This window comes from Macrobrachium rosenbergii, chromosome 48, assembly GCF_040412425.1.
Source record: "Macrobrachium rosenbergii isolate ZJJX-2024 chromosome 48, ASM4041242v1, whole genome shotgun sequence".
In the NCBI taxonomy this organism is placed as follows: domain Eukaryota; kingdom Metazoa; phylum Arthropoda; class Malacostraca; order Decapoda; family Palaemonidae; genus Macrobrachium; species Macrobrachium rosenbergii.
Window position 1 is genome coordinate 66,590,220 of NC_089788.1, and position 25,000 is coordinate 66,615,219.

The window sequence follows — 25,000 nt, forward strand, 5'->3', positions numbered from 1 at the left end:
AAATCTTTGATTTATTTCTCCAGCGTCTTATTAGTCATGTAGGATCCTTAAAGGTTTAAGTGTAGTTTTTCAAGTGTTGGACGCACGCATTTGTTGTTTCCCTTTTTGTGGAGGAATTTCAAGGAAATTACGTCTATGCTTTATACAGTATATACAGTATTATATATATATATATATATATATATATATATATATATATATATATATATATATATATATATATATATATATATATATATATATATATATAACCACACTGTCCTGTATATATATATATATATATATATATATATATATATATATATATATATATATATATATATATATATATATATATATAAAACAACACTGTCCTTTCAAATTTGTGTTTCTTCAGATTTTTTGGATACGCTTGTCACTACAAAGCCTTGAGATCCAGATGAAGAACCAGATGATGAAATTCTGATGTCCGTCGCAGGATTGGAACCCACATTCGGTGTACTAGAACGAAGTCACGTTAACCCACCTGTCCATGAGAAAGGGTAAGGCTATTACCGCTCTTACATGCGTACACATACTGTCGAATTCAGATGCATTTATTGGAGACGGAATTGACCCATCCTCACCATTGTAGCTGTGATGCTAAGGGTTGGTATATTCATGTATGAGTGTCAGTAGACTTTTATCCTTCTTTGTAATCAGGTGGGTTAAAATGACCTTTTTTTTGTATACAGAGTGCAGGTTCGAATCCTGCGACAGACGTCAGAATTTAATAATTCCTACACTTGGTTCTTCATTTGGATCTAGCAGTTCAGAGGGCATTTTGGTTATTGCAACAACCTTTGTTTCCAGAGACCCTGGTTATTTTTATTAAATCTTGATCATACAAACTCCTGTCTTAACTTGTTTCACGTATTCGTTAGTATGTCTCTCCTCCTTCTCTCATCCTTTACGTATACTCACGTAGCTTCTTACGAATCAGTTGCTACTATTCTCCGTTCATCCATATTAACATTCATTACTCCATATTCCTGTTTATTATTTTGCTCCCCTTCAGTTCAGCATTTGTACTGTACAAACTTTGATACCTTCACACGTCCCCGTAGTTTCTCTTGATTATCACCATTCATCACTGGATTATCTGCAAACCTGCATCTATGTCTCCCGTCCTTTCACTGATTTCTCCCTCACTCCATCCAAAACATTAAGTAGCAGTGGAGATGTAACACTCCTTTGTCTAAGACCCTCTTTAACACCAAACCAGCCACTTTCTAATCTACATATTCTGACACGCACTTCATCTAAACAGCTTTTAATCTCATGAAAAGTTATTTCCTACAACACATCTTCAAGCTCTTGCTATAAGCTTGTTTTTAGGTCAACGTACGCCGAAGAAAACTTGACCCAAAGATTCTTTTGTTTAAAAGCGTGCACACATATATATATATATACATACACACATATATGTATGTACTGTATGTATGTATATATATATATATATATATATATATATATATATATATATATATATATATATATATATATATATATATATATATATATATATATATATATATATAGATATAGAGAGAGAGAGAGAGAGAGAGAGAGAGACAGACAGAGAGAGCCAGACAGACAGAGAGGGTGGGAGGTCAAAAGGATATGGATATACAAGCAAACCTCAAGTGTATAAAGGCTGAGAGAGAGAGAGAGAGAGAGAGAGAGAGAGAGAGAGAGAGAGAGAGAGAGAGAGAGAGAATTTGCAATTCCAGGGAGGTGCACAGCACCATGTCAAGTGAATCATTCAAATCTCAGTCGTTCAGTTAACAACACGATGTTATGTAAAAGGAACATATTTCTGTTCGCCTTTGATTTGCTCCTGCCGTTTATGGGTAGAGGCAAGAGATCAAACGAGAATTTTAGCTTCTAGAAGATTCTTTTATACATTTAATATCTATCTATTTCTGTTATTTGTCCATATGTTCCTGTATTATTATTATTATTATTATTATTATTATTATTATTATTATTATTATTATTATTATTATTATTATTATTTATTATTATTATTATTTAAAAAAATACTTATCATAGCATGAGTCTTGAAACGGAGAAACAATTCCACAGTCATGTATGGGTACGTGTATTTAAAAATAAATCTCTTCAGAGAGCTTTCGGGAATCTGTTCGATTCCCCTTTGTGAATTTGTTTCTCCATTATTATTATTATTATTATTATTATTATTATTATTATTATTATTATTATTATTATTATTATTATTATTATTATTATTCAGAAGATGAACAGGCCTACTGGGCCACTGACTTGAAATTCAAGCTTCCAAAGAATATGTCTGTGTTTGTGTATATGTGTATGCATTCATACAACCGTGTACCTTACCGTGAAAGAAACAGCGTTCAGGCAATCACAAAAGTAACAAAGTGGAGCCCATAAACTGCCCGAATGCGAATCAGCCATGAAACTGCAGTAATTGGCTTCTAACGAAGTAATTTGACGTCGCCGTTGAGCTCGTTATGCATTTTAACATTCGGGTAATTGCAAACATGTAAATGGCTGCCAAGGTTTTTGGGAAGTTCGCATTGCGTTACATAAATTTCACGATGTATGGCGTTCCTCGTCGCATTTTATAACGGTCGCTTTCGTATTCAGTTTTTCTTTTTTTTTCTGTAGGGCTTCAAACGTTTTTAATGACATTTCACAGCTCTTGATATATATATGTTATGTTTTGGGGCGTTTATTTATTCATCACTTTTTTTTCTGACTTTTTCGTCAGTGGAAATTTTCAGCTGAGGGAAACAGCTTGATGTTTAATTGGGGCTGATGTTTTCCTTATTTATGGTTTTTGCTGAAACGGGTTCTTTTGTGGTCGTAAATTGTCCTTGCTTCAAAGATTTCCATTTTGACAATTTCTCTGTACTTTTTTTCAGTATCTTGTTTTCTGCCATGTTCCCTGGCCAGTAAGGTTTTGTATGATAATTTGTATGCAAATTTTGTTTATAGTTTCAACTGTCATCTCGGTTAAGACACGCTATCATTTTTACTCATTTCCATTTTTGCTGTTCGGAAGCCCTTATATAATAGGTAATTTGGAAGCAGTCTTCGGCTTTATAATTTTCTGTGCTGGGAAATCCCATGTAAATAGTGATTAATTCCGAAAGTACATTCCGTTTTCTTTAATAGCGTCTGCAATCTCCTCTGCTGGGAAACACCGCCAAGAATAGTTCTGAAAGCATGTCAGGTGGTTTTATAGTTATCAGTTATCTCTTTGGGACATTCCATATATAAAAATTAATTTTGAAACAAATCCTGTTTATTGTGAAATCCCCTAGGCTATTAACTAATTTTTGGAAGACAGTCTGCTGTTTTCTAGTCTGAAACATCTGTGGTCGCGGGACTCTCTTGGAATATTCGATTTCGAAAAGGAGTTTCTTGCTGTTCTAGAAGGTGTTAGCTACTTCTTAACCTTTCCAGAAGTTAGAGTTTTCCTGTTAGGTTATCAAATATAAAAAAATGAACTTTTGGTCAGAGCTTAAGGCTGTATTAGTTTTCCATCAACTACAGAAAATAGAACTTTCATTACAGAATAAACAAAAGAGATCGGCCAGTCAGTTTGCATCAGATTAAAAGCCAATTTTTCATTTATAGGTTCTCAAAATGCATCTGACAGAAGAACAAAGCGATTATATAAAAAAAGAATGGCAGATATGCAAATGAATGTCTGGTGCAGGAAAACTACGTGGTGGGAGTTGCTAGCTCACACTGTGTGAGCTAGCAACTCCCACCACGAATTTATGCACCAGACATTCATTTATATATCTGCCATTATTTTTTTTTTATATAATCGCTTTGTTCTTCTGTCAGATGCATTTTGAGAACCTGACTAAATGAAAAATTGGCTTTTAATCTGATGCATTACTTCCAGACTGTATCTGCCGATCTCTTTTGTTTATTCTGTAATGAAAGTTCTATTTTCTGTATGATGGAAAACTAATACAGCCTATAGCTTCCGGCAGCATTTTGGGCGTTCTTTTTTTTTTTTTCATATTTGTGTAGGAGAGATTACGTTTTCATAATATGAATCCTTAAAATAGTGTTTTATTTCAAAGTCGTCAGAACCCAATTGTGAATTCTTCATATTTTCTTGGTCTGTCTATCAGTGGAATATATTTCTTTTATCTTCAAGGTTCTTCACCTTTGTTTTCTTTATTAACAATAAGGAATTTGTCTATTAACGTGATTCCTGTTTTACTTCTTCGCTAGACTTTTTCAGACGAAAAGTTCTATTTTTGTCCTTTCATACTTCGAGGAATACCAGATAGTGTACTCTCTCCCACACGTATTCTATGGAGACATGGGGACCGTCTGCTCTCAGGTCGTGGAATTCTTTGTTTATCAAGATTCCCAGTAACATCCTCTTTTAAAAGAGACACGTCTCAATCTCCTCTTGGCCCCGTAGTTCCGTCAGTGCGCCTTACGCTGTGCACTGTAGGCATTACTTCAGGTTCTTTGCAGCGTGCCTTCGGCCCTTAGCTGCAACCCCGTTCGTTCCTTTTACTGTACCTTCTTTCATATTCTCTTTCTTATATCTTACTTTCCACTTTCTCCTAACTATGGATTCATAATGCAACTGCGAGGTTTTCTTCCTGTTACACCTTTTAAATCTTTTAATATCAATTTCCGTTTCATCGTTGAATAATCTCATAAGTCCCAGCTTGGCCTTTGGCCAAAATTCTATATTTAATTCAATCTCCTCTTGAAGATTGGCCCTTTCTTCCCCTATTTCTTCTCTACTAAACTTGGTAATGATTTTTTTTGCCCCAGCTATGATCATCCTTATTAAAAAGAAAGTTGCTGAGTTGTCTGAAATATTTTCTTCATTTGGTGTTCTAGACTTGCATTAAACAGTTGCACCCCAAAAGTTATTTATTCGTTAATGTTGTTATTATTTACTGACACGTTAACGGAGGTAATTATTATTAAAATTATTATCATTATTATCTGATAATGGAAAACGAAGCCATTAGCCAGGGTCATTAAAGTTATATGTATAGTTATATTTTTTACTCATAATCACATGGATTATTTCAGTGAGCCATTTTTAAAATGTTTCATATGTGTTTTTTGTATTCAAGTCATGTGTGTATGGTTATTTTGCTTAATTTCTTCATAAATTCATTTTATTATCAGTTACGCTCTGACGCTATCGTTTATTAGTTCCGTATTCACGCACAGTCTGGCCATTCATAACTGCCACTTGCATATTTAATACCGTGTCATTGCAGTCCCCTATTTTTCGTTCCGTGTAAAAAAAAGAGGGCGAAATGGACCGTCTATTAAGCCATTTATTAACAAAATATAAAACTGATTAGATAATAACTTTTTTTCATTTTAGCCGGCCCAGTGAACACTAATTGATATGGATTTTCCAGCTTGGATCGTGTGTGGGATAAAGAGAGAGAGAGAGAGAGAGAGAGAGAGAGAGAGAGAGAGAGAGAGAGAGAGAGAGAGAGAGAGAGATGAATTAAAGGGATAGGCAATTATTTAACACTTCAACGAAAGCAGAGTCCTGAGAGCGACTTAATTGATTTGCTGTGGCAGAGGTAAAATGTACCGTGCAACAATTTGAAACAAGGCCCGCTTTCACCCGGCCGATGCGCGATAATGTAATTACGGGTCTGCAATGATGGCATGATTAGGTCCTGAATAATTCCATTTTATTTGATAAGGGGCGACCGCCGCGCATGCAGCTCCGATTTATGGACTCCGTAAAAGCGATTCCGAAAAGGTCTTCATCTTGTATTCCGTGTGTGTATCGGCGATGCTGTTCTGGCTTTCAGGGCGTTTGTTCGTTCGTCTCGGTTCATTGCCCGTGGTTGAGTGGGAGAAGGGTGTGTGGATGGGTATTGCTCTCAGGTTAGGTGTTTTATCCTTTTGCTTTTTGTAATGTGTGTGTTTGTGTTTGTAAATGTGTATTTGTGTTTATGTAGGTTCACACACATGTACAAAAATATATATATATATATTATATATATATATATATAATATATATATATATATATATATATATATAAACGTCATATATATATAGATGACACAAATGACATGTCCCTCTTTATCAAATATATATATATATATATATACACAAACACACACACACAAAACACATATATATATACAAAATAATAATATAAAAGAGGTATGAATATTCATATTAAACACAAACACACACACACACACACATATATATATATATATATTTATATATATATATATATATATATATATATATATATATATATATATATATATATATATATATATATATATATATATATATATATATATATATATATATATATATATATATATATATATATATATATAATATATATAACCTGCATAAGGGCAAACAAGGCTTGTGAGCTCAATGGGGTGGAAATAAGGAGATTATAATATAAGGAGAAAATGGATGAAAAATAGCCTAGGGTTACAGACAGAAGTTCCCTAATTTCTCGCATCATTTCATTCCTTAAGATATAAAGACCATCTGGTGCTAACGCACCCGTATCTGTGACCAACTTTTAAACCAAACTAGCCCCTGGCGCTCCTAAATGTTCTAATATGCCTTGCCTCTGACATAAAAACTTCTTATTGTCCTCGACAACTTGTCTCCTATGTCATAAATCTTTAATAACCTCCACATTGCCCCTGCATTGATTCTTCTTTAGCGTACTATACGTAGGTCCCACTGCACCACATGCAGCTTTTTCTTTTACTCTCAGACTATTCACAGAAAGGTTTCATAACAAACTGGTGTTCCACTCACCCTCTTCTTTGTCTAAATCCTCATTATTCTGCCCCTATCAGTCATTCATTCTGGCACATGTCTTACTTTATTAACCAAAGTCCAATCTTTACTTTCCATGGTATCATAATTTCATATATGCTTACAGTCTTACTCTTGTGAACTAGGACAATAATTTTTTTTCCCATTCTTATAGAACCTTTTCTTAATTGTGAGATACCTTGCACACCATGGTCAGCCACTCCACTTTCAACCTCATTCTCCAGTATCTCATTGCTAATCCCATCAGTTAGTCTTTTCAGTATTCGGTATCTTAGTTGACCTCCTAACATATTCAATAATGTCCACGAGCACTCTCAAAATTACACTACCCTCTTCAACACTTACATTCTACTGACCAAGGACTGCATTAACTTCAGTCAGTGTTGCCCTAATGGCATCTTATATGTTGATGACATCGATCTGGTCATTAATCTTTCTCATAGTATTTACACAGTTCCTCATTGGACGGGTTCGATTCTCCGGCCAGCCAATGAAGAATTAGAGGAATTTATTTCTGGTGATAGAAATTCATTTCTCGGTATAATGTGGTTCGGATTTCACAATAAGCTGAAGGTCCCGTCGCTAGGTAACCAACTGGTTCTTAGCCACGAAAAATAAGTCTAATCCTTCGGGCCAGCCCTAGGAGAGCTGTTAATCAGCTCAGTGGTCTGGTTAAACTAAGGCATACTTAATTCATAGTATTTACTTCTTTTGTACAAGAACAAATATTCTCCCAAAACTGTTTTCATATTCACCCGTCCATTTTCTATTTTAATCTTTCTATTATTTTCTTCTTGACCATCCTATTCACTATCTAGTATGACTGTACGTGATCCGCTCTGTCATTCATTTGCACTCCAAATAATCTTTTAGCCTATCTTAATATTTGATTTCTTCATCTCATCACTTACTGTTTTTATTCATTCTTCCGACCCCTGTAAAACCATATACTTGAAGCTGACAAACTCCTCATGTACTTTTTTTACCTTAGTGTCTTTAATACTAGTCCGTTTTTCTTCCATTTCCTCCATATACGTTCTAATTACTTCCTTGTTATCGTAATCCCATTTACAGCCACATTTGTACCCTTTCTTAGCAATCAAAGTTTCTGTCTAACTTAACTTTTGCTCAAACTAGTACTAACACATAATCCAACATACTCCTTTTCTTCAGTGTAACTCCAACAATCGAGGTCCTTTCAAAATTCGGTTCCATTAGAATCTCCGCTTTCATTTGCAGGAACTTCATGCATACCTACCTTTCATATTTTCCAAACCCAAAGAGGCACAGATTCAGACTTTCCAACAGTTTTTGAGATTTGTGCTCAATTGTGTTAGGGAGTAGGGGGTCGAGAGGTGTACTCACAGTCCAGAAGCTATGACTCTTGTCTCGCTGACTAGGTGTTCCAGGTTTCCATAATGAAGGAGGTCACAGGGCTAGTAACCTCATCCCCATATGGCTTGTTGAAAATTGCAGGCTTTAGCTTACACTTGCTAGGTGAATGCTTCGCTTGTCACCTACTGCCCTCAGTCTATCTGCCATAAATGCTTTAGCTAGCAACTTGATTCATAGTCTTGCGTAGAAACCGGAAGACTATTCCCTTCTGGCACCTCCCTCGTCAGAAGGGAAAAAATCGTTTGGGAAAATAATTTATATATGTATGTATAACTAAATGAATGTTTGTGTTCTTTCTTTGCTATTTTCATTGTTTTTTCCGGATTTGGGACTAGAAACCTCAGAATAATGAATCGTACCTCTTTGAGCGGTGGGAATGCTATTATTTTTTTCCTCAGCGTCTTACAGAAATGAAAAGCTTGACTAAAATTTACCCCAGGAGGAGGCTTTCCGTCATTCAGGGGGCTATATTCTCTTGCCAAAGGCCCACAGACGTGTTCTAAAAGCTTTTCTGCCCTGATATACATTATATTTGTACCGTAAATGATTGTAGTTTCTCTGGGCAGCAATTTGGGTGGTATTCACTCTTTCAAAGGGTTCACAACCCTCCACTCGGCGTTCCTCAGCTTTGAGTTGCAATGCATTAGACTTTCAAGCCTGTAGTATTTTATGGGTGGCACTGTCAAGGTAGTATCGCTAACTAAAACCGTAATCGCTGTCAGTGATCCGTGACGTAGTTGTAAGACATGGCTAACATTATTATGATGGAATAGTTTAATCAGACCCCTGCGTCTTATTTCTAGACTCAGATAACACTTCCAAACGATTTTCTTTTCGCTAGTGAAAACTGTAGCAAAGCACAGCGAAAGAAGTTGGAAAACTTAGTTGGAAGAGGCCACCGGGCGGAAGAAAGTTACAGGGAGAAAGCAGCACAATCGGGGCCGAAAGAACGCTTCAAAGACCCTTAAGTACCATCTTCGTTGTGCCGTACAAGTCACAGTGTAAAGGTATCTTCCATCAGGGAGCTGCTAGTACTGTGGAAGTTTCATGCGCAGGAGTTTCATCCAAGATTCGACAGTTAAAGCATGAATGTTGTGTTGCTTTTTAGTTTCTTATGAAAAAAACTCAGATCTTAAAAACTACTGAGGCTAGGGGGCTGCAATTTGATATGTTGATTATCCACTCTGCAATCATCAAACATACCAAATTGCAGTCCTCTAACCTCAATAGTTTTTATTTTGTTTAAGGTTAAGTTAGCCACAATCGCTGCCAGACGCAGCGCTATAGGTACCAACAACACAGGCCACCACCGGACCGTGGCTGAAAGTTTCATGGACCGCGGCTAAAAGTTTCATGAACCGTGGCTGAAAGTTTGATACACCATTATACGCTGTACAGAAAACTCGATTGCGCCGAAGAAACTTCGACGCATGTTTTACTGTTTTCTCTAGAGCCACCTTTTAGGAGAAACAGTTTAATGGCAATAAAAAAGAGAGATATTTATAAACGCGAACTTTTTTTTCAGAGCTAGCAGTTGTTTCGGTGTCGATTACGTGCAGCGGAAATGCCAGGATGTGACGTGCATCAGAGTCCAGTTTTATTTCGTGTGGTTGGTCTGGGAGCGGACGGCCATCGCTCGAAAATGGTCTTTTTCTACAAGTTCCGACGACTGTTTAGTTCGGGAGTTGTTGTTGCTGTTCTGATGCTGGAGATTTTGTTGCTGAGGTTCGATTTTTCTTGCTACTGCTGTTGTCTTCGCTAGTAGCTCCCTGTCGTGTATTAATTACTCGTAGTTTCCAAACGAAAGTTACGCATGAAAGAGGGCTCTCTTTCTCCTCTCTCTCCCTCTTTCTCTCTCTTTCTCTCTCTCTGTATATATATATATATATATATATATATATATATATATATATATATATATATATATATATATATATATATATATATATATATATCTATGTGTGTGTGTGTGTGTATGCACACATACACATAATACAGATATAAATACACATACATGCATGTATGTGTATTTATATCTGTATGCATGTTTGTATAAGAGAGAGAGAGAGAGAGAGAGAGAGAGAGAGAGAGAGAGAGAGAGAAACTCATAAGTTTTGCGGTTTGCACAACAGACTATCTAAAGCTCTTCTACTTAAGAATTGTAAAATGAAAAAAGAATAATAAAAATGAGCAGAGAAAAACAGGCTTGCAAAGTGGAGCCGACGCTGCACTCGAAGGTCAACAGTACCGAGAAATAGTAGTATATATTGATTCAGTTTTTATAGGTGTCTGGAAGGCTTTTAATAGTCTATATTCTGCGCTTAAAGTACCTCGAAAGATCAAGTTAAAAAATCCCATAAGACGACGTTGACATCATTATTGATTCCAAGAAAATATTTGATGTAGTTTTGAATAATCAGTTGAAGACACTTGGCGATTTATTTCAAGGGATAACGAAAGTTCCAAAGCTGGGATATTGAAGGAAAGTCTGGCAAGTGGTGCGCATAGTACAGACAATTGGATCGTAATATTACATACAGCTAGTTGGAAGGGGTAAAAATCATAGCAGTGATTCAGCGGTTGCTATGGTGACGGAGAAAGAAGTAATGTACACTCTAAGCATATTGGAGAGTAAAATCCATCTTTGTACACCACAGAATTAATATGATGCACTGGTAAAAAATTATGGGTTAAAATTTTGGTAGTTATTCTCGATTGGAGTTGCAAAAGTTCGTCTATATGGGCGAATATTGGACAGTGTATTGATTCATTACAAGACAGGCAGTAGGTCTGATCAGCGATGTAGCATCGCTAGGATATCAATATAGATGGGCGACGTATCTTATGAAATGACTGTCGTTCAGTGCTTAATGTTCCTAGACAGATGCCACAAGGACAGTGGGGACGTGGAAACCTTGTTGGAGATAATCAGAAGTAATGTTTGTGACGGTAATTTACTTCTAAAAGGCTGTTCTGTTCAAGAAGAAGATATCTGATGGCAGTTCCGTGGTGTATTTCCAATGTCTCTATATAATTCTGTTCACCCATTCCATATGAATATTTGTTAACAGACTTTTACCAGACTTTATTAATGAAGTATATATATTTTACTGGAAAATATCTTACCAAGTAGGTTATGCTACTTTTTCGTAGCCTTGTGCCTCTGTAATGTCGATAATGAAATGATATCGTTCATAGAGCATTTTTTGCATATTCTTCTCGACCAATAAGTTGTTTCGTTGGATCCTATGACATACTTTTGGGTATGCAACAAGGACCGTTTCGTTGTTAGCTTATAATTAACATCTCAACACTGTATGCAATTGAGAAAGTAAACAGTCCCCTTCTTAGATACTCAGTCGATGTATTACTGAGTCAAATAAAACCCTGAACAGGAGGCAAATGACGTTTTCATACTGGAATTCATTTATATATGACTTTTATTGTTTTCGGATGTGCTGCGTAGTTCGTGTCCCCATGAAGGCGGGCCGTTTTTCTTAACGCCCAGCATACTGATGTTATTTGCTGTCAGCTTGAAATATTAAAAGGCCCCTCTCTTCGACGGCCCTGGCCAACTTGCTATGGCAAGGGTACAAATGTCTGCAGTGATAAAATTCGCGTTGAAACAGGCTGAAGCCAAGGTAACTACATTTACGAGGAACGGGGAAAAGTCTGGGCGGTCTATTTTTCGGTAAAATATCCAGCAAGAATATATAAAATTTCTCTGTCACCCCCGCTCCCACCCTGGCTATTTCTGTCTGTTCAAAGCATTCGGCGAATATATTTGCGATCTCTCTCTGTAATATATATAAATGTATAAGTATCTCTCTCTCTCTCTCTCTCTCTCTCTCTCTCTCTCTCTCTCTCTCTCTGTGTTTATATGTGTGTGCGCAAAATATTCAATGCAAATATTATTCTGTTTTCTCTCGTTACAAATCATAAATAGCATCTAATATGCACTTATTTTCTCTCTCTCTCTCTCTCTCTCTCTCTCTCTGCAAAGTATCCAATGCAAAGATATTTCGTTTTCTATTGTTACAAATCATAAATAACGTCAAATAATCTCTCTCTCTCTCTCTCTCTCTCTCTCTCTCTCTCTCTCTCTCTCTGTAAAGTATCCAGTGAAAATATATTTTCGCTTTCTCTCTCTACAAAATGTATAGCGTCTATATCAGTCTCTCTCTCTCTTATCCAGCGTAAATATAACCTCTCTCTCCCAGCGAAATAGATAGCTTCTTTATCAGTTGATCTAAATCTCTCTCTTTGTCGTTCACACACGTACATTTCCACTCCCACACAATCTACAGCGAAATAAATCCTCGCAAGCTCACGCTCACTCTCCTCTTGTCGGAATGCCCTTCTATTAATCTGTTCGTAAAATCGAATTATGTTTTGCAGAAGAAAAAAGCAATCGAGTTTTCTGTACAGCTTATAATCAAGGCCACCGAAAATAGATCTACCTTTCAGTGGTCTCAGTATAATGCTGTATGAGCCGCGGCCCATGAAACTTTAACTACGGCCCTCTGGTGGCCTGGCCTATATAGTTGCCAGACGCACGATTTTGGCTAACTTTAGCCTTAAATAAGATAAAAATTAATGATGCTAGAGGGATGCAATTTGGTACTTTTGATGATTGGAGGATGGATGATCAACATAGCAATTTGCAGCTCTCTAGCCTCAGTAGTTTTTGAGATCTGAGAGCGGACAGAAGAAGTGCGGACAGAAAAAAGTGCGGACGGTTAGACAAAGCCGGCACATTAAAAACGCATGCGTGGGTTCACTTATAAATGGAGAACTTGTGACTTTTCTCCTGTCAGGTATTACCTTTTAGTAAATGACACCATAATTTGATCACACGAATTTGTGTGTATATTGTTTATATATACGGAAATGTTTAGGAGAGAGAGAGAGAGAGAGAGAGAGAGAGAGAGAGAGAGAGAGAGAGAGAGAGAGAGAGAGAGGAGATAAAATTGCAGGTAATGTCTATTAAAAGTTAACACTCTGCAAGGGGAGGAAGGCAGAAGAGATAGACATCGGTTTTGTGGATGAAATATGTTATTAAAGTCTCCTTTTCAGGACATCATGCGTACAACGAAGCAACTATTTGTAATGGTAGGAAACTAGCATTTTCTAGAACTTATTCTAAGTTCAATTATAAACTAACGATTCAAAGCTAGTACGATTCTACTCGTAGGCTCGTCTTTGTTTTCATCAAGATAATAGGGTGTGGAGATCTACAGGTATACTTCTCTCAAACCATGGGTATGCAGTACGTTTTCATAGATAGTAACGATATTATTCATTCATCGATTTCGTTAACCAGCTTTTATTCTCTCTCTCTCTCTCTCTCTCTCTCTCTCTCTCTCTCTCTCTCTCTCTCTCTCTCTCTCTCTCTCTCTCTCCACTTTTTTTCGTAGGTGTAATATTATGTAGATTCCTTTCTCCAAAAGACACACCCGTCCTTTTAAGACCAGAAAAGTCTTGTCGCGTGGTTTATGAAGATCATTATTTTTCGTCTTTGAGACATTTTGCATAAAGTCTGGGACACCACTCGTGGTCGGGAGAGGAAAAACAGAGGGAAGGAAAAATTTTCCCCACTTACGGGTCGACACTGTTTAAGGCAGGTAGGTTGAGAGAGAGAGAGAGAGAGAGAGAGAGAGAGAGAGAGAGAGAGAGAGAGAGAGAGAGAGATTCCTTGAAAAAAGGCAGGTGGTCCCCCCGTGGGTAAAGGGGCACGTCCTTATTAAAACTTGGGCAGCTTTACTCCCAACTTTGTCAACTTGTGTGAGGAAAACTTTGTACAACGGGCAGCCTGGCTGCTTGTTGGCCCTCCTCCTCCTCCTCCTCCTCCTCCTCCTCCTCCTCCTCCTCCTCCTCATTGAAGGCATTGAGAAGAAGCAGGTATTGAAAACTTTTGGTGATAATACCCCCTCCCCCTCCCTGTCCTTCCCGATACCTTAGCTTCCCTAAAGGACTCCACCCCAAGGACGTATTTATGAAAGGCCTTTGTTATAAAAAAAAAGTATCCTCGTTCATGGATTTCTGGATGGATGTCGGGCCGTGATATGAAAGTGGAAGGGTGGGGGTGGGGGGGGTATCGTCCTAGCCATTTTTCTATGTTCTAGGGTGGGCTTACTTCCCACGATATGAAATGGGGAATGGATATTAGGGAGTTTTTTTTAATCCTATTTGTCGCAAGACTTTCGTACCCCTTGGCAGGTGTTCCGTCTAAAAATGAAAGTTCGGTGACTGGTATTGAACTTTACTTGTACCTTTATCCTGTAGGTTATATATATATATATATATATATATATATATATATATATATATATATATATATATATATATATATATATATATATGTATATTTATATATGTATATATATATAAATATTTAAATATGAATATGTATATATATATATATATATATATATATATATATATATATATATATATATATATATATATATATATATATATATATATATATATATATAATCTCTCTCATTTCTCTCTAAATTTTATGTATATTTTGCAATACTCTTTTTATTAATTTCTTCAAGCATAATAACGAAAAACTACGTTTTATTAGAATTGAATTTTTATAAATTTTATTTCATATATCAGTGAAAACAGCTGAACATAACATAGCTAAAAAGGATTCTATTCACCTCTGTATTGTATTTAGATATAAAATTCATAAGTGCGCAGTTTCGTAATTAGTGTGTAGAGGAACGAGAATTTAAAAAAATACAGTTATTTGAGAGATGTAGAGGGTAAAATCATAAATCATTATCAACGGTATGATACTGAATTGCTCATTAAGGAGTTTTCTCTTTTAAAAGGTCAGCTCATTAACGTCATTAATTATAATTTCAGTGATGTTCTCACCTCTGAATTATACCAAGCCTCACACTGGTAATTTTTCATTTGTTTATCTGGATGAAAATGGTCATTGCCCCAGGAATGTTGGTGAATGTTCGTGCTTTCCTTTTTGTATTTTGTAACGCGTCGGTTTTCTTTAAGATTATATGTCCTACATAATTTTGAAAGTTTTAAATAGGCAGACACAATAACAGAAGGATGTATGTATGTATACATAAATATACAATATATATATACATATACACACATATACTGTATATATATATATATATATATATTTATATATATATACATATATATATATATATATATATATATATATATATATATATATATATATATATATATATATATATATATATATATATATGTATATGTGTGTGTGTGTGTGTGTATGTACTGTATGTGCATGTATAGTAGTACTGCTTGTTTTAATGGGGTCTATCTCAAAAGGATTTTTGAAGAGATTGTAAAGTCTTAAAATGTTAGTAAAAATGTGTTAGGTTTAGGCAATTTTTAATTAAGAGTTGTACAGTACATTCATTTGCGATATTTTGGGTAGATCTTTTCTTTGTAATGCAAGAAATGTCATCATCATCATTCTTGTTTACTATTGACGTTACATGTTCAGCATTTGAGTTCTTTCCGTTCAGACGCAAAATTTCATACTTTGCCAATTTCATAATTGTTCTCCTTAATTCTCTTCCATAAAATGCCAATTAGATGAGCATTATTACAGGTTCATGGATTTCGAGGACTCTTTGTGATTTCAATTATTTAAAATTTATCACATAGACTTCGTCTCAGCTCAAATCCTAGTCGGGGGCCCTGATTTTAATGAGCCTCCTCCAGCTGTTTCTATCTCGAACGGCTCCTTTCATAATTGGTTTTGGCAGATGTTTTACGGACGGATGCCCCTGCTGACTACAACCCTCTCTGTTTATCAGGGCTTGGAGCCGGACTCTCTCTCTCTCTCTCTCTCTCTCTCTCTCTTCCTTCCATGTGGATAGATTAAAAATGATCGCATAGGCTACGTTACTTGAATCTTTGAAGAATATTTGGTGTATTCAGGTCCTCCCAAAGTGGTCACAAAAAGTTAGGACCTGTACCGGCGAGTAATATAGTCAGTGCCCCGGACTCAGACAGTTTCTCTAACTTTGTTTTACTTTCTTGCCTTTTTTCCATTGGCCTTCTCTCTCTCTCTCTCTCTCTCTCTCTCTCTCTCTCTCTCTCTCTCTCTCTCTCTCTCTCTTTTGCTTCAGCTGAAGGAGATGCCTAACGACGTGCAGACTGGAAATAACTCTACAATATCTTCTTTTGTAGGGAAAAGAATCAACAGTTGCTTCTTGATATGGATATTGATAATAGTAAATGCCTTGTACAGGCGTAGATTCTTAATACTAGAAGCTAATGTTTGATCGAAAGACCTTTCCTTTGTTTGCTGTTGATTCAGATGCCGATATTCTCCTTGGTCTTGTACTTCTTAAAATTTCCAAATTCATTTGTGGTAGAATACAGAGCACAGTTCTTTTAAACTTAAGTTCCTCAGTTATTTTCTTTTGCATTAAATTTTGGAGCGTCTGTCATTTGTTTGTATTGGGTATCGTAGCAGTTGTATTTATACTAATTAATGATTGCATGAGTTGGATTTTCCTCGAATTGGAAGTAATCGTGTTTGATTCATGTCGGTGATTTAAAACTCAGTAGAAAGTACAGCGTATATATCGTTCAAGGTGGGTGCTCTGAAAGTTACAGAACTCCTGTCGCTTGTCGTGGTTGTGATTAAACATTTCTTGATAATAAAATTAATTAGCGATTTATGATTTTTCATTAAATGGAAGGGACGATATTTTAGTAAAAATGATTTTAATGTTTAATATCTTTTGTTTATTTCTTCATACAAACACCCTTTACTCTCTTCCAGAAGTATCTATTGATTACGCACATTTGCACTTTTGCTGGAAGTGAAAGTGTATTTTGAATGCTCAAACTCAACTATAGGAAATGCGAGCAGGTACTTTTGTTTCATATTTTCTTTGTAGGAGTCAAGTTCTTATGCATTTATTAGGTAATCCTCATAAATTTTCATTATATCATCACATAAACGAAACCGTTTATGTAAAATAATGAATAATATTCATTTATGTTTTTCATATCATTTTAAAAGCACTCCACATTACGTTCCTGTGCTTACTAAAGCGTTCCTATGTTTTTATCCTGTGGACAAGAAACCTTTGGGGATCAAGCGACAGTGATGTACTTGTTTTCTCGCGCCTGAAAAAGCACACCTCGGGGATTATTTTAGAAATGAGAGATACTATAAAGATGGTTACCATGGAAAAACATACTAATATAATAAAAAAGATTGTTGTGTTGGGGACATGTGCATGAATTGCATTGGGATTTCTTGTTATTCAAAGGGGTGGCGACGAGTCTCAAGATGCTGGGTAGTGAAACGTGGATGTCAATGTCCGTAGGATTATTATTTGCCTATAAAGCCAGTACTGTCTATTTAATTTTCTATTTAGTTTATATGAAACCAAACTATTTTATCTATAGATATTGCATTTTGAAAATCTTTTGATATTTACGCCTCCAGTATTATGATCAATATATTTTTCAGATTATGTTTTGAATTTTATAAAATTGTAGTTGGCTATAACTGAATGACTGAATGGGTAACGTGAAAATAAGGCGGTCTGGTGATTATAGAAACAAAGGGTGGCAGATTATTCGACATTCTAGAAATAAAAATGAACTGACCGGGTAATTCACGAGCATGCGACAACTACGGATGAAAATAAGATGTGCGCAATGCAGCTTAGATTTGGTGAGGTCAAATTACACCATGATCAGCTCAATATCTGTACATAAAGAAACATCGGTAAACTTGTCATGGAGCTGAAATAAACTGCAAGGAGATATGCAAGTAAAAAAAAAAACTTTGAGAAACTTTTATACCCCATTCTGCGATAAGCTCACATCTGTACTAGCCGTCAGGTCTTCATTAAAAAATCAGACGATATTTTTGCAGGGTTTTAAAAAAAAGCATCAAAGAGCGTTAAAAAGTAGGCTGGTGCACGAGGGAGAAAATGACGTTTGTACATAAATGGAAGGCCACATGGAATTTGAATGTTATTAAAAAAAAAAACTATAAATTGTGAGAGAAAAGATACCTGATTCACACCATTGCAACAGGAAGTGGTAGCCCAGGTAACCATAAGGGAAATAATTGCTCAGATGAGGTGAAGCAATGAAAGCTATTTCTAGACAGAAGTGACTCCAAGAACAGGGAGTGCTGTTAACGGGGCCATAAGTCATCTCTGTCAAGAGCCTTAGAGATACAAAGTACAATGTCAACATATTCCGCACATTACTAAATGAGAAAGAGCAGATAATAGTGAGATGAATATCCAGCAATTAGAAAGTTTTATGTTTGCATATATGCGTAGTCCTTTCTGCCTTTGCATGTGCTAAGGAGAGGATCGTAGCTTGTATTCTCAACGAGGGAGGAGAGATTTGGGCACGTTTCTTTATAACCTGTTATGTATCTTTATAACGAACCATTGAAGTAGGCCTTATCCAAGATTAGAGAAGGCCATGTGGATACCAGCCTCCTCCCGAAAATACTAGTCACTCCTGTCATAGGAAATGCAAATGGTGTGTATGTATATATATATATATATATATATATATATATATATATATATATATATATATATATATATATATATATATATATATATACATACATACACACACACACATTAACCACTTTCCCGTAGCAAGGGGTGGCTGCAGATAAAAAAAAATACCATGGTCACTGCCGTATTCATACATTTGAATGAAGAGGAAATCATTCTTATAGAGTTATTCTCTTGTTTCTGAGCTATGATTTTTGTTATGAAGTTGATACCCCCTTACTTCACCCCTAAAGATGATTAAATGGGATTATGTAGTGACGGCTTGCGAGATTCCTTACCGGTCACCCGTTCAAGTATTAGCCAAACTCAGCGTTGCCCATTTTCGCTGATCGAAAGATGAACGGAACAGCGAGCGCACTACCGACATTGGAAAAACATGTTATGACTAAAATATGCAAAAAAAAGCAACACACAAAGAAACAAATCCAGATAGCAACAGATTAATTTCGTGGGGAGCCCAGAATGTTTTTATGAAACGAATTAGCAAAACCCAGTGGATGTCAGAAAAAGTTGTGTCACTGGCGTGTTTCTTTGACTAGGAATTCTGCTCTGTTGAACTGGGGAAGTATGATTGATTTCAGTGTATTCTTTTCACCCTTAATTGGAGAGGTTGCATCTTTTTATTCATTTATGATTTCGCTTTCATCCAAACATGTTTATTTACAGTTAATCATGGTTTTTATTATCTGCTCCTTTGATTCATCCGGGCATTTTAACATATCCTATTGTGTATGTACGATACTTATTTGCAGTACCCATACGAATACACATTCACGTACACATACAATAACGGCTGCACACACACACACACACACACACACACACGTATAAATGTATCATGTGTGCATTGATATAGAATTTAAAATAATATCCTGCGTATCATGTTCTATATACATCGTGTTACCAAACATTTGTATTTCTAGCACTGCATAAGATTTAATATATATATATATATATATATATATATATATATATATATATATATATATATATATATATATATATATATATATATATATATATATATATATATATATATATATATATTTATATATATATATATATATATATATATATATATATATATATATATATATATAATATATATATATATATATATATATATATATATTACTTAAAAGGGTCTCAAAAACAGTTTTATCCGGTATACATTTTTAAAAGGCTAATAGAGGGTGTGTTTAATTTTGTTATCAATAGCGGAGTAAACACTACTGATGTATATATATTTCTCTGCAAAATAATATCGGTGAATGTTGCTTGATCAATAAAACCACAAGTTAACGTTTGCTCTTGCTATTGTATTTTGTTTTTGTCATTTTTAACATTTTTCGTAGACATCTGATGCTTCAGATGTCTTTGCAAAAGCCCCAAGAACGTGGACAGCTAAAACTATATCAAGAAGCAGAGATTGGAGACAGGGACATTCCAGCAACAAAGCTTTAGTTTTTCTTCATGTGATTGCGTCATGATGAAGATGATTTGCCTGGGGACAAGGAAATAGATTAGGGGGGAGAGGGTTATATAAGAAGGTTAGGAATATAAAAAGGCAAAGTACAGTAGGAAAAGTTTAAGTATACATTAGTTTTACCAGACCACTGAGCTGATTAACAGCTCTCTTAGGGCTGGCCCGAAGGATTAGACTTATTTAACGTGGCTAAGAACCAATTGGTTACTTAACAACGGGACCTACAGCTTATTGTGGAATCCGAACCACATTATAGCGAGAAATGAATTTCTATCATCAGAAATAAATTCCTCTAACTTTTCATCAGCTGGCCGGGGAATTGAACTCCGGCCCATCGAGTGACAGTCCGCAGCTCTACCGACTCACCCAACAAAACAAAGTACAGTAGAACTTAGGATGATGACGTAGCGAAAGACGGTGATCGGGTCGAATAAGTGTAGAGGTGAGACGAACTGATCATTTTGGAAAGGAAATTGCAGGAAAGCTTGGTTTGTGAATTTCAAGAGAAAAGTTGTTTGATAGAAGAGTGAAGGTGAAACTGAGACTGAAAGAGAAAGGATGAAGTCTAGAATGGGTAGCGGGAAGAAACAGAGATTAGGAGAAATCGTGATTAGGGGAAGAAAAGAGCTGGGAATGAGAACGAGAAGTCAGATTTTCAAGAGGAAGTTGAAAAGATGAGAATAGTAGGTGGTGAGGGGTAGAGGTGAAGGCTTAGAACAGAGAGGAAAGGGAAGTTTAAGAAAGAAGATGGAGGGGGAGGGAGAACTGGATGTTAGGTAAGGCAGGGAGAACCTTAATTTAAGAAGTGAGAAGGTATTGCATCATTTAGGTAGAATACAGGAAAAAGGAGGAAAATGACGTTTAAATAGTAGGAGGAGAGCATCAATTAGGGAGAAGTGAAGTTGAGAAACTCGAGTTGGATCTATGCTTGATAGAAATCTTTTTTTCCTGTGTTTTTCTTGTTACCATTTTGCTTGACGTTCCCCGTTGCCTGATGGGGATTAGATTTTTATGACTTTTCCATTGTATCTGTCATTGGCAAGGTATTAGATTAGGCAGAACTCGTAAACCAACAAAGAAATCTATACCTCGGTTTGATATTCCATGAAAAAGAGAAGCGATTTCAGAGATTTTGCTTTTTTTCATTCAAGTCACTCTGCAAAAATTATGATTAAAAATGTTTTTTTTTATTTTTTTGGCAATTAAAGTTCGAGTGAAATTTCTGACTCATCTACTTTTCAGGGGCCCTGTTAATTGCAGGTATCTGTTATTTGTTTCTTAACTAGCGTCAGTAGCCTTTAACTGACGTAAGACTAACAATACCCTATAAAATATAAGTTGAAGAGTTTAAAGAGTAAAAAGTGCAAACTGTAAGTTGTACTTCAATGAAATCATCAAGACTTGCCAAGCAGTGCGCAGTTGAATAGAAATACACACACACACACACACACACACACTTCCATGCCATAACTGTCACGTTCAAGTCCCTCTCTCTCTCTCTCTTTCCTTCTTCTTCTCCTTCTTATCTATCTAGTTTTAAAAATAACCAGTGCAGGTCCTTTCTAATTCCCTACATGTTTATTATCGCTACCAGAAACTCTGTGTCTCATTCTCGTGTCAACTGCTGAGTATTGAGGAAAACGGGCTGCCATATTTTTTACGATTTTTATTTTTAATTAATATCAGAACTTTCCTCATCTACTTCCTTCTCCCCCCCTCTCTCTCCCTCTCTCTTTCTCTCTCTCATTTCCTTCCTTCTTCTTAGTGTATTGTTCGTATCCATTGCAGCGTACGGTCTCTGATTACCTTTTACTACTTCGTTAGAGCTGTGATTCAATGCTTCGTCCACTCACTGCTCCGGTGATTTTATAATGATTCATTAGTTCCATTGAGACGCCGGGGGACGCACGCGAACTGCGACCTTAGGATTGTCGACCGCAGAGGCGACTTTTCTTCCGTCGTCGCTTTCATAAGAATCTATCTTTTTCGGAGGCAGACTTTTCATGTTTTCTGCTTCGGTTGTATGTTTGTGTGCGTGGCGTGTCTGTACGGAACAGTTGTACACACACACACACACACACACACACACACACACATATATATCTTCTTCTTCTTCGCCTTTAACGTGCATTTTCCCATTATTATATGGGGTAAGCACGATGCCTTCTTTGAAGGACTTTGATTTATGGGGTAGGCCGTAGCCTCGATCGGCTGCCCTGCCTGACATCGCTTAGACCCCGGTAGCGAATGTACATGTTATCAAACCCCAGCTCCCTTTCTCCCAGCAGCGAGGAGAACTGGGGTGTAGGTTGACAGTTCGAGACGTGAGGTGTCTGTTATGTTTTGAAGGTGTTGGAGTGGCTTTGTTTATATATATATATATATATATATATATATATATATATATATATATATATATATATATATATATATGTCTGTAAAAAAGTGAAGGTGTACATATATATAGTAAGTGTTTATATACAGTATATATATATATATATATATATATATATATATATATATATATATATATATATATATATATATATATATATATATATATATATATATATATACGTACGCTAACGTCCACAGCATATTCCTTTCATCGTTTGTCTTCTGTCAAATGACTTAAAGAACTGTGATTCTGGCCAGTTCGTGGTTGGGTGACCACCACTAAACTCCCGAGTCCGTCGTCCCATAACACTCCTCGTCCGTTTTTTGTAGATGGGGCTAAGGGGTTGCAACACTAACAATCATTTGGTAGGAAGAAGGTTATGGTGTCACTCTTTGACGCTACCTTCTCTAAAGCGTAGGCTCCACCATCCCGTTTTTATTTATTTATTTTTTTTTTATCAGTGATGACCATGAATGGTCATTCATGGATAAAATTGCTCCAGGTTCCTTGTACGTACGAATATTATACTTATTTACAAGAAGCTGTTAGGGTTTTGATACGAGTTCTTATGAATTTGATGACGGTCTATTCACGATTTTTAGTTTTCTGTAAAAGAAAACTATTGTGACGGCTTTGTCCGTCCGTCCGCACTTTTACTGTCCGCCTTCAGATCTTAAAAACTACTGAGGCTAGAGGGCTGCAAATTGGTATGTTGATCATCCACCCTCCAATCATCAATCATATCAAATTACAGCCCTCTAGCCTCAGTAGCTTTTACTTTATTTAAGGTTAAAGTTAGCCAAAATCGTACGTCTGGCAACGATATAGGATAGGCCACCACCGGGCCGTGGTTAAAGTCATTAGTGGGCCACGGCTCATATAGCATTATACCGAGACCACCAAAAGATAGATCTCTTTCGGTGGTCTTGATTATACGCTGTACAGAAAACTCGATTGCGCTGAAGAAACTTCGGCACATTTATTACTTGTTTTAGATGCAGACGGAACCATTACGGATTATATACATTACCGGTAAGGACCAATACGGTGAGGAACATGTCTTCACTATTTGTTTTCACCACGGACACGCAGAGATCTAGACGGTTTAATTAGGTTGTGCATCCAGACTGACACGATTTGTGGGAGGACTGACTACGGCGAAGTAAGAACGGCCAGTTAGGAACATCAGCCCTTGTCTTATACCATGTCAGGTTGCCTTGCTGGATAGCCACTTACGGAAAACCTTAATAATATTTAGGCATCCATGTAGACGTCTGTGGAGAATCCATATGAAACTTTGGCAATTCTGCTTGGACCGTCTCGAGCCGGGCAGATTTGGTAATGTTCAAAACTTACGTTGGAAAACGACGGTTGATTTTTAATCATGTGTCATTCGTGGGTTCTACCGCGAATGACCCGTGATTAAAGATTTTAAGATAACCTTACCATATTTTTTTTAAAGATAACCTTGCCATATTCATAGCTATTCTTACCACCGACTGAATCTCCGTTGACATCCTAGAACGTCTGGTAGTTATTCAGCATGAGTTGATAACAGAAATAGCACTGTAATGTAGTCTAACAGAGTTATAAAGAGTAGTCCATTTTGCATTGTACACATACACACACACACATATATATACACATTGATATTTTTTTCTTACATATTCTTTACTTATTCAGAGTATTCGTATGTAGGACTACGAGTCTTGACAATGATGAGTACACATGCAATTATTAGGAGTGCTCCAAAATCTGGAAAATATAGAAAGTTATCTTATTAGCTTCTGGAAGTGCACTCTTCTTCTCTTTAGGGAAGAGGAACGAATGACATAAGTATCTGATTGCAAGGAAATTGATTTGAAAAACTGAAAATACTTCATATGAAAAGGTAACCTGGTCATGACAGATGTCAAAAACCCGAAAGGAGCTCGCCCAGCTTCCTTAGTTTAGTTACAACTTTTTTAGTTTTTCATTTTCAGTGCAGTGATGACAAATAGCCATCATTGCACCGAAAATGTCTAGTTTAAAATTGGTCTTGTTTGTAATTTGAAGATCAGGATCGATTGTGTAAGTCTTCATTTTCTACATTATTCACATGCTCGATACTTAACATTTTGTAAATCAAGCAGTTTATCTAGATATATAAATTAATTATATTGTTGTCACTATGTCTCTTTCTGCGTTCGAGGAGAATGTCTTCTCTGTTACGAGTTATTACATTCTTGGCATGGAATGTCATAAAAGCATCCTTAGTTCTTGTGTGGATCATTTTTTTTATTTGT